The sequence below is a fragment of the Misgurnus anguillicaudatus genome, chromosome 25 (assembly GCF_027580225.2).
Source record: "Misgurnus anguillicaudatus chromosome 25, ASM2758022v2, whole genome shotgun sequence".
Classification (NCBI taxonomy): Eukaryota; Metazoa; Chordata; class Actinopteri; order Cypriniformes; family Cobitidae; genus Misgurnus; species Misgurnus anguillicaudatus.
The window spans coordinates 5793823-5805408 of record NC_073361.2 but is presented as its reverse complement, the minus strand read 5'-3'; the positions used below and the strand labels follow the sequence as shown (position 1 = coordinate 5805408).

Sequence of the window (11586 nt, the reverse complement as noted above, 5' to 3'; positions counted from 1 at the left end):
TTTTAAAAGGCTGGAGAAAATATCTGTAAAAAAAAGAAGTAGGCTAAGTCCTTCCACACACAGCAGATATTTATATGTGACATGGTGGCTTGATATATTTTATTAATTTCTTATTGTTTATGTGGTATTTATCTCTATTCAATTTATTTATTAAATAGACCAGCTTATAGTTATTGACAATGATGAGCATAAAAGCGCATGTAGTTGTCAAACAGATGTTAAAACAACAACAAAAATATGTAACTTCATTGTGACGACGGTAATAGTAATGCGTTTCCTGGGGTTCGATCCAAAGGGTTATTGTATGAGTCGATGACACTATCTACTCTCCCACCCGATCACTTGTGTCAATCAATCAACATGTGGGATACAATTTGTCAGTGATCGTCTAAAACCTTGTCAAGGCTGCGCTATGGCTATACGTGCAAATGACCACTAGGTGTCACTGTGGAGGCGGTTTCGAACTATGTTTCGAAGCCTCGACACAATTGATTCAACTGTTTCAGTGTTTCACGAAGCCTCGCTCTGCCCATCACTAGATGGAGATTAATCTTTAAGTATATTTATTTACCTGCTACCGACACATTATTCTCACGGTCGGAGCAGCTCTCACACACACGGATGAACACTGAGAAGAAGAACTACGGTGGCTAACAGAGGACAAACATACGCAAACGCGTTTAACCTCTGGTGCCCTCTTGTGACCACTCACATGCACAACATTATATTACATACAACATTATGAAAAACTGAGAACTATACATTACATTACAAATAAGGACATTATAACCATATTTAACAGGCGCGATCGGCAAAAAGGTTGCTCGCGGTTCCTCCGCCGATCTCCGGAGAGTGGGCTGCAGACTCATCGCGCCGATGGTTTACCCACCTACTTTTATTCTGTGTGCAGGGGAAAAACCCCAACCGACAATTTGCTGCTGGTGGCCTCCAATTGCCAACGTCGGTAAGACTGAACGTGCTGTCTGTAGTTAACTAATCTTGTTTTCATGAAATAAGCCTGCTCCCGAGCAGGTTTGAGCTTACGGACCTGTTGCTATGACAGCAAGTCTAGGATGAGCTTCGAAGAACCAAACGATCCAAGATCATGCCAAATCATCAACAATCAAATCCAGCTAACTGAGTTAGCGACCTAAGTGACGTACGAAGAAGAACGGACCCCTGGGGCCGGTTGCATAAACATAGCCGTGACATTAAGACTGCGTCTTAAGAATGATTCTGACTAACTAGCAATTAGTTAGGGCTAATCAGTCTTATTATTTGGATTTAAATTAGACCAATCTACCTTTCTATGTAACATACTTAAAACAGTTATGATCAGTCTTGAAGAAAAAAATCCATGACTAACTTTTAAGACTAGTCTTTAAGTTTTATGCAACCGGCCACTGGAACGCAGCATTAGAACGCGTGACGTCACGCACGGGATTGTTTTAGTTTACTTTAGTCGTGTAGGCAACCGAAGAGCAACGCAGCTGGACCGCGCCGGACGATTTGGTATCAACTCGACGGCATCGACGCGAAAATTGCAGGTACTGTACAAAAAATTATTTTTTCTTATGTATCTGATGGTTAGTTAATATTTTAACGTGAAAAATAGCAGGGGTAAATATGTTTTGTGATTAATGTAACGTTATAGGCTATGTTATACAAATTCAACTGTTGGCTAACGTTAAATGTATTTTTTAAATAAGCCGTTAACGAGTAACTTAAGGCTTCAAGACACGTTAAATTCATGCGGTGTTCCTGTTGTGTTTTCCAGTTTGATTAATTAAATTACCTTTAATAACAAACGTCTGTGGTCATTTATCCGTAGGCTAAAGAATTTACAATTTAGGCACTTTAAATTTTTCAAAATTAAATTAAACTGGGCTTACTATCGTTGTCTATACCCGAACAAGTGTTGCGATTTTAATCGCAAACTAAAGATGATTAAAATTAATTAAAAAGGTTGCAATCCAACATTAAAGCGTCCTACGGGATTAAAGCAAATAAGTTATACCCACTGTAAGTTATCTCCGCTGTGGCGGCTGTCAGTTTGGTTCCCGCTCAACGCAACTTCGGTTTCCTCAGGCGAAGTGCAGAGTAAAAACAGTCTTGAAATTGTAATAGACATTTAGTTTAATTGCTAAACTACAAGTGAACGAAATTTCAATGAATTTGAACGACGCGACCTGGGGTTTTACCAACCGCAAAATGGAAAACAATAGATGACTTTCGAGTTTCAAATGGCTAGTATTTTGTTATTCTTGAACCCATAGACGGGGTCTTGGTGTCATTTTAAAGGTTTTTTTAAGCTCTTTCTATACGAACAACTAGTTTTAGCATTGAAAAATGTTCAAAATTTTACTCACATAACTATGGGATTAGTTAATTTCACGAAATTTTTTTCACTTCTAAAACAAAATACAATTTAATGACTAATTCAAAATACAAGTAAAACATAATGGAACATTAATATGCAATGTACAGTACATTAGGTGATTAGTTTATAATTTTGTTTCAAGATTAAGTACTCCACAAAAGTTATTTTTATGCTGATAACGTTAAACATGCCAGAGCGCTTGTTGTGCTGATGTGGTTTTGTTGATATAATACAAAACAGACGTATTTTCTTAAAAATATCTGATTATGAAGATACGTTTTTTAATCCATTTGTATTGACATTGTGGTTGTGTTATAGGCTATATATATATAAAATCGACATGTTATCCACTTTATTTTTTTGACGGAAATGTGGGCGCCTCGTGTAAAACTTCCGGTAAGCCGTAAAGCTGATGGAAGTATTGCGAGTGACACGAGTGTGTCGTTTTGACTGGCTAGTAGTTAATGTTCATTGTGAAATCCAGAAGGAAATAACTTGGGTTGCCATAATAGCTGGTACAAAAGTAAATCTCTACAAAACATTTGACTAATCATTGCAACAGAGCTGAATGTGAAATGTGGCTCATGTGCGCCCATGATCTTTATCCAAACATCCATCCAGTAAAACCTTTCATATAAACTAATTTAATCTCATCTATCTATTCTTACCTACACTGTGTTCCAAATTATTATGCATGTTAGGTACTGTATTAGTAAGATTTCAGTAAAAAACATTCACGTTTTAAAGAAGCTTTGATTTATTTCCCATATCTTTTTAACTAACTGATATCAATCTCAGACATGAGTTATTCATTAGTTTGCATGGTAAAACTAAAGACAGAAACTATAGACTTAAGTTTAATGAATGGGAGAGTTAAAGTCATGTCAAAAGCATGCTCATATATTATTATGTAAGTTGTGTTAAATACATTATTTGATTTACATTGTGTTTGTTTTTTTTTGGGGGGGGGGAAATATCAGCACATTTGACAGATATCTGTTTTGTGGATCATTTTAACCCTTTTAATTTTGATAAAGTGCATTTTGACTAATGTAGCTTTGTTTTTGTTGTTGATGGGAGATGGCATCTTTATCACTTTCAATTATTATTAATCTTAGAACATGTGAATATATGCATTTTATTAATAAATTCATTTATTGCATTTAATTTAATTTAATTAACCAGCAGAACCACAGTGCCAAAAACACCCACCCATACGTTTTATTCATAAATATGCACTATGTACAGCCATAAAATTTTATAGCCTTTCTAATTACACAGTAAGGGATGAATCTGCATTAAGAATACAAATTTTTCCATTAAAAGTCTGTTTGTGGTTTGGTATGTGTTACTAACGTTATTCTACGCCTGTCTTAGCTTGACCCGTTTTCAACTAACACCCCCTAAATGTACTAATTTAATGAGAAATAATCCACTACAATTGCACTGATGCACAAACTCATTTGATGTAGTGCTAATATACAATGTTATTTTTTAAATGTCTAAAGTCTTAAAACTTTTATCAAGTTCATCACACTCATTTTTTTCTAAAGCTGACAGTAACTTCCGGGAACTAAAGACTCCGCCATTGGTGTACAAAAAAAACTCTGTCAAACTCTATGGGCTCTGCTGAGAACCACGTTAAGAGCCTAAATTAATATTTGTTTGGGGATATAATTTATTTTAAAAATTCCTTTTCGTACAGTGTCATCACTGTAACACATATTTTCTCCAAATGTGTAAAAGCATGTGCAAGTTATAACATAATTTTTAGAATTAAATTATTTTAGTTGCTGGATAGTCGATTTAAGCTGGTTGGCCGGTCTTTGCTGGAAGCCACTGATCAGACAAATAGAAAAGTAAATTAAAATTATAAAATCTGTTTTTTTATCTGCAGGGACACAACAAACTGACAGTCAGCCATCAGGACACCCTACATGCTGAATCTGCATCACATGTAAGTCATTATATTGAATTTATTTTGGCCTATGTAAGGATTTATGTTTTCTTCACTGAAATGTATCTCATGATCTTCTGAGGGTTAGGAATCTCAAATAGACAAAAAAATATAACAGTGTCACTGTCAACACACTGACACGTGTGTGTGTGTGTGTGTGTGTGTGTGTGTGTGTGTGTGTGTGTGTGTTTGCTTGTTTGAAACTTAATTTATAAACTTATCTTATTTGTATAAAATGTATAAAATTCAATTTCAATCACTGAAATTGATTTGAATGGCGCTCACCTCCAGATTTATATCAAGTTTGCTTTGCATCATGTCTAGTGATTTGAAAAAGCTGCTGTGATGTAAACTCCGTAAGCTCCGGTGTTCTGTACATTTGTCCCACCTACACTGTCAGATTTTCCTACCATAGCGCAAAATTATACCCATTTGTTTCAATCCAAACTATCACACTAAAAAAGGATGCGGCCGCGCAAAAATTAGATTGTCTTATGGAGTATAAAATAAACAGGTAGGATGTGACCGTGCAAAAATCAGATTGTCTTATGTAGTATAAAATAAACAGGTACAATGTGACCGTGTAAAAATCAGATTGTCTTATGCAGTAAAAAAATAAACAGGTAGGATGCGACAGGTCAAAATCAAATTGTCTTATGTAGTATAAAATAAACGGGTAGGATGCCACTGTGCAAAAATCAGATTGTCTTTAGTATGAAATGAACAGGTAGGATGCGATGGCAGAAAATCAGATTGTCATATGTAGTATAAAATCAACGAGTAGGATGTGACGGCTGAAAATCAGATTGTTTTATGTATAAAATAAACAGGTACTATGTGACCGTTCAAAAATCTGATTGTCTTATGTAGTATAAAAAACAGGTAGGATGTGACCGTGCATAAATCAGATTGTCTTATGTAGTATAAAATAAACAGGTACAATGTGACCGTGCATAAATCTGATTGTCTTATGTAGTATAAAATAAACAGGTAGGATGTGACCGTGCATAAATGAGATTGTCTTATGTAGTATAAAAAACAGGTAGGATGTGACCGTGCATAAATCAGATTGTCTTATGTAGTCTAAAATAAACAGGTACAATGTGACCGTGCATAAATCAGATTGTCATATGTAGTATAAAATAAACAGGTAGGATGTGACCGTGCATAAATCAGATTGTCTTATGTAGTATAAAATTAACAGGTAGGATGTGACCGTGTAAAAATCAGATTGTCTTATGTAGTATAAAATAAACAGGTAGGATGTGACCGTGCATAAATCAGATTGTCTTATGTAGTATAAAATAAACAGGTAGGATGTGACCGTGTAAAAATCAGATTGTCTTATGTAGTATAAAATAAACAGGTAGGATGTGACCGTGCATAAATCAGATTGTCTTATGTAGTATAAAATAAACAGGTAGGATGTGACCGTGCATAAATCAGATTGTCTTATGTAGTATAAAATAAACAGGTAGGATGTGACCGTGCATAAATCAGATTGTCTTATGTAGTATAAAATAAACAGGTAGGATGTGACCGTGCATAAATCAGATTGTCTTATGTAGTATAAAAAACAGGTAGGATGTGACCGTGCATAAATCAGATTGTCTTATGTAGTATAAAAAACAGGTAGGATGTGACCGTGCATAAATCAGATTGTCATATGTAGTATAAAATAAACAGGTAGGATGTGACCGTGCATAAATCAGATTGTCTTATGTAGTATAAAATTAACAGGTAGGATGTGACCGTGTAAAAATCAGATTGTCTTATGTAGTATACAATAAACAGGTAGGATGTGACCGTGCATAAATCAGATTGTCTTATTTAGTATAAAAAAAACAGGTAGGATGTGACCGTGCATAAATCAGATTGTCTTATGTAGTATAAAATAAACAGGTAGGATGTGACCGTGCATAAATCAGATTGTCTTATGTAGTATAAAATAAACAGGTAGGATGTGACCGTGCATAAATCAGATTGTCATATGTAGTATAAAATAAACAGGTAGGATGTGACCGTGCATAAATCAGATTGTCTTATGTAGTATAAAATAAACAGGTAGGATGTGACCGTGCATAAATCAGATTGTCATATGTAGTATAAAATTAACAGGTAGGATGTGACCGTGCATAAATCAGATTGTCTTATGTAGTATAAAATAAACAGGTAGGATGTGACCGTGCATAAATCAGATTGTCTTATGTAGTATAAAATTAACAGGTAGGATGTGACCGTGTAAAAATCAGATTGTCTTATGTAGTATAAAATAAACAGGTAGGATGTGACCGTGCATAAATCAGATTGTCTTATGTGGTATAAAATAAACAGGTAGGATGTGACCGTGCATGAATCAGATTGTCTTATGTAGTATAAAAAACAGGTAGGATGTGACCGTGCATAAATCAGATTGTCATATGTAGTATAAAATAAACAGGTAGGATGTGACCGTGCATAAATCAGATTGTCTTATGTAGTATAAAATAAACAGGTAGGATGTGACCGTGCATAAATCAGATTGTCTTATGTAGTATAAAATTAACAGGTAGGATGTGACCGTGTAAAAATCAGATTGTCTTATGTAGTATAAAATAAACAGGTAGGATGTGACCGTGCATAAATCTGATTGTCTTATGTAGTATAAAATAAACAGGTAGGATGTGACCGTGTAAAAATCAGATTGTCTTATGTAGTATAAAATAAACAGGTAGGATGCGACGGCTGAAAATCAGATTGTCATATGTAATATAAAATAAACAGGTAGGATGTGACCGTGCATAAATCAGATTGTCTTATGTATAAAAAACAGGTAGGATGTGACCGTGCATAAATCAGATTGTCTTATGTATAAAATAAACAGGTAGGATGTGACCGTGCATAAATCAGATTGTCTTATGTATAAAAAACAGGTAGGATGTGACCGTGCATAAATCAGATTGTCTTATGTATAAAATAAACAGGTAGGATGTGACCGTGCATAAATCAGATTGTCTTATGTATAAAAAACAGGTAGGATGTGACCGTGCATAAATCAGATTGTCTTATGTAGTTGTAGTATAAAATAAACAGGTAGGATGTGACCGTGCATAAATGAGATTGTCTTATGTAGTATAAAATAAACAGGTAGGATGCGACCGTGCATAAATCAGATTGTCTTATGTATAAAAAACAGGTAGGATGTGACCGTGCAAAAATCAGATTGTCTTATGTAGTTGTAGTATAAAATAAACAGGTAGGATGTGACCGTGCATAAATCAGATTGTCTTATGTAGTATAAAATTAACAGGTAGGATGTGACCGTGCATAAATGAGATTGTCTTATGTAGTATAAAATAAACAGGTACAATGTGACCGTGTAAAAATCAGATTGTCTTATGTGGTATAAAATAAACAGGAAGGATGTGACCGTGCATAAATCAGATTGTCATATGTAGTATAAAATAAACAGGAAGGATGTGACCGTGCATAAATCAGATTGTCTTATGTAGTATAAAATTAACAGGTAGGATGTGACCGTGCATAAATCAGATTGTCTTATGTGGTATAAAATAAACAGGTAGGATGTGACCGTGCATAAATCAGATTGTCATATGTAGTATAAAATTAACAGGTAGGATGTGACCGTGCATAAAACAGATTGTCTTATGTAGTATAAAATAAACAGGTAGGATGCGACCGTGCATAAATCAGATTGTCTTATGTAGTATAAAATAAACAGGTAGGATGTGACCGTGCATAAATCTGATTGTCTTATGTAGTATAAAATAAACAGGTAGGATGTGACCGTGCATAAATCAGATTGTCTTATGTGGTATAAAATAAACAGGTAGGATGTGACCGTGCATAAATCAGATTGTCTTATGTAGTATAAAATAAACAGGTAGGATGTGACCGTGCAAAAATCAGATTGTCTTATGTAGTATAAAATAAACAGGTAGGATGTGACCGTGCATAAATCAGATTGTCTTATGTAGTTGTAGTATAAAATAAACAGGTAGGATGTGACCGTGCAAAAATCAGATTGTCTTATGTAGTATAAAATAAACAGGTAGGATGTGACCGTGCATAAATCAGATTGTCTTATGTAGTTGTAGTATAAAATAAACAGGTAGGATGTGACCGTGCATAAATCAGATTGTCTTATGTAGTATAAAATAAACAGGTAGGATGTGACCGTGCATAAATCAGATTGTCTTATGTAGTATAAAATAAACAGGTAGGATGTGACCGTGCATAAATCAGATTGTCTTATGTGGTATAAAATAAACAGGAAGGATGTGACCGTGCATAAATCAGATTGTCTTATGTAGTATAAAATTAACAGGTAGGATGTGACCGTGCATAAATCAGATTGTCTTATGTAGTATAAAATAAACAGGTAGGATGTGACCGTGCATAAATCTGATTGTCTTATGTAGTATAAAATAAACGGGTAGGATGTGACCGTTCATAAATCTGATTGTCTTATGTAGTATAAAATAAACAGGTAGGATGTGACCGTGCATAAATCAGATTGTCTTATGTGGTATAAAATAAACAGGTAGGATGTGACCGTGCATAAATCAGATTGTCTTATGTAGTATAAAATAAACAGGTAGGATGTGACCGTGCAAAAATCAGATTGTCTTATGTAGTATAAAATAAACAGGTAGGATGTGACCGTGCATAAATCAGATTGTCTTATGTAGTTGTAGTATAAAATAAACAGGTAGGATGTGACCGTGCAAAAATCAGATTGTCTTATGTAGTATAAAATAAACAGGTAGGATGTGACCGTGCATAAATCAGATTGTCTTATGTAGTTGTAGTATAAAATAAACAGGTAGGATGTGACCGTGCATAAATCAGATTGTCTTATGTAGTTGTAGTATAAAATAAACAGGTAGGATGTGACCGTGCATAAATCAGATTGTCTTATGTAGTATAAAATAAACAGGTAGGATGTGACCGTGCATAAATCAGATTGTCTTATGTAGTATAAAATAAACAGGTAGGATGTGACCGTGCATAAATGAGATTGTCTTATGTAGTATAAAATAAACAGGTAGGATGTGACCGTGCAAAAATCAGATTGTCTTATATAGTATAAAATAAACAGGTAGGATGTGACCGTGCATAAATCAGATTGTCTTATGTGGTATAAAATAAACAGGTAGGATGTGACCGTGCAAAAATCAGATTGTCTTATATAGTATAAAATAAACAGGTAGGATGTGACCGTGCATAAATCAGATTGTCTTATGTAGTATAAAATAAACACGTAGGATGTGACCGTGCAAAAATCAGATTGTCTTATGTAGTATAAAATAAACAGGTAGGATGTGACCGTGCATAAATCAGATTGTCTTATGTATAAAAAACAAGTAGGATGTGATCGTGCAAAAATCAGATTGTCTTATGTAGTATAAAATAAACAGGTAGGATGTGACCGTGCATAAATCAGATTTTCTTATGTATAAAAAACAGGTAGGATGTGACCGTGCAAAAATCAGATTGTCTTATGTAGTATAAAATAAACAGGTAGGATGTGACCGTGCAAAAATCAGATTGTCTTATGTAGTATAAAATAAACAGGTAGGATGTGACCGTGCATAAATCAGATTGTCATATGTAATATAAAATAAACAGGTAGGATGTGACCGTGCAAAAATCAGATTGTCTTATGTAGTATAAAATAAACAGGTAGGATGTGACCGTGCATAAATCAGATTGTCTTATGTGTAAAAAACAGGTAGGATGTGACCGTGCATAAATCAGATTGTCTTATGTAGTATAAAATAAGCAGGTAGGATGTGACCGTGCATAAATCAGATTGTCTTATGTAGTATAAAATAAACAGGTAGGATGTGACCGTGAATAATTCAGATTGTCTTATATAGTATAAAATAAACAGGTAGGATGTGACCGTGCATAAATCAGATTGTCATATGTAGTATAAAATAAACAGGTAGGATGTGACCGTGCATAAATCAGATTGTCTTATGTAGTATAAAATAAACAGGTAGGATGTGACCGTGCATAAATCAGATTGTCTTATGTAGTATAAAATAAACAGGTAGGATGTGACCGTGCATAAATCAGATTGTCTTATGTAGTATAAAATAAACAGGTAGGATGTGACCATGCATAAATCAGATTGTCATATGTAGTATAAAATAAACAGGTAGGATGTGACCGTGCATAAATCAGATTGTCATATGTAGTATAAAATAAACAGGTAGGATGTGACCGTGCATAAATCAGATTGTCTTATGTAGTATAAAATAAACAGGTAGGATGTGACCGTGCATAAATCAGATTGTCTTATGTAGTATAAAATAAACAGGTAGGATGTGACCGTGCATAAATCAGATTGTCATATGTAGTATAAAATAAACAGGTAGGATGTGACCGTGCATAAATCAGATTGTCTTATGTAGTTTAAAATAAACAGGTAGGATGTGACCGTGCATAAATCAGATTGTCATATGTAGTATAAAATAAACAGGTAGGATGTGACCGTGCATAAATCAGATTGTCTTATGTAGTATAAAATAAACAGGTAGGATGTGACCGTGCAAAAATCAGATTGTCTTATGTAGTATAAAATAAACAGGTAGGATGTGACCGTGCAAAAATCAGATTGTCATATGTAGTATAAAATAAGCAGGTAGGATGTGACCGTGCAAAAATCAGATTGTCTTATATAGTATAAAAGAAAAAGGTACAATGTGACCGTGTAAAAATCAGATTGTCTTATATAGTATAAAAGAAAAAGGTACAATGTGACCGTGTAAAAATCAGATTGTCTTATATAGTATAAAAGAAAAAGGTACAATGTGACCGTGTAAAAATCAGATTGTCTTATGTAGTATTAAATAAACGGGTAGGATGTGACCGTGCAAAAATCTGATTATTTTATGTAGTATAAAATCAACGAGTAGGATGTGACGGCTGAAAATCAGATTGTTTTATGTATTAAATAAACAGATAGAATGTGACCGTGCAAAAATCAGATTGTCTTATGTAGTATCAAATTAACAGGTAGGATGTGACCGTGCATAAATCAGATTGTCATATGTAGTATAAAATTAACAGGTAGGATGTGACCGTGCATAAATCAGATTGTCTTATGTAGTATAAAATTAACAGGTAGGATGTGACCGTGCATAAATCAGATTGTCTTATGTAGTATAAAATAAACAGATAGAATGTGACCGTGCAAAAATCAGATTGTCTTATGTAGTATAAAATAAACAGGTAGGAT

General features: G+C 34.2%; 1 long non-coding RNA gene across 1 annotated transcript; it reads left to right on the top strand.

Annotated features, from left to right (window-relative positions):
• The first annotated feature begins 716 nt into the window (after nt 1–716).
• LOC141362014 (uncharacterized) lies at nt 717–5061 on the top strand. Its single transcript, XR_012367981.1, has 3 exons — nt 717–1547; nt 4278–4337; nt 4629–5061. It is a non-coding gene; the product is annotated as an uncharacterized lncRNA (long non-coding RNA).
• Nucleotides 5062–11586: the final 6525 nt, after the last annotated feature.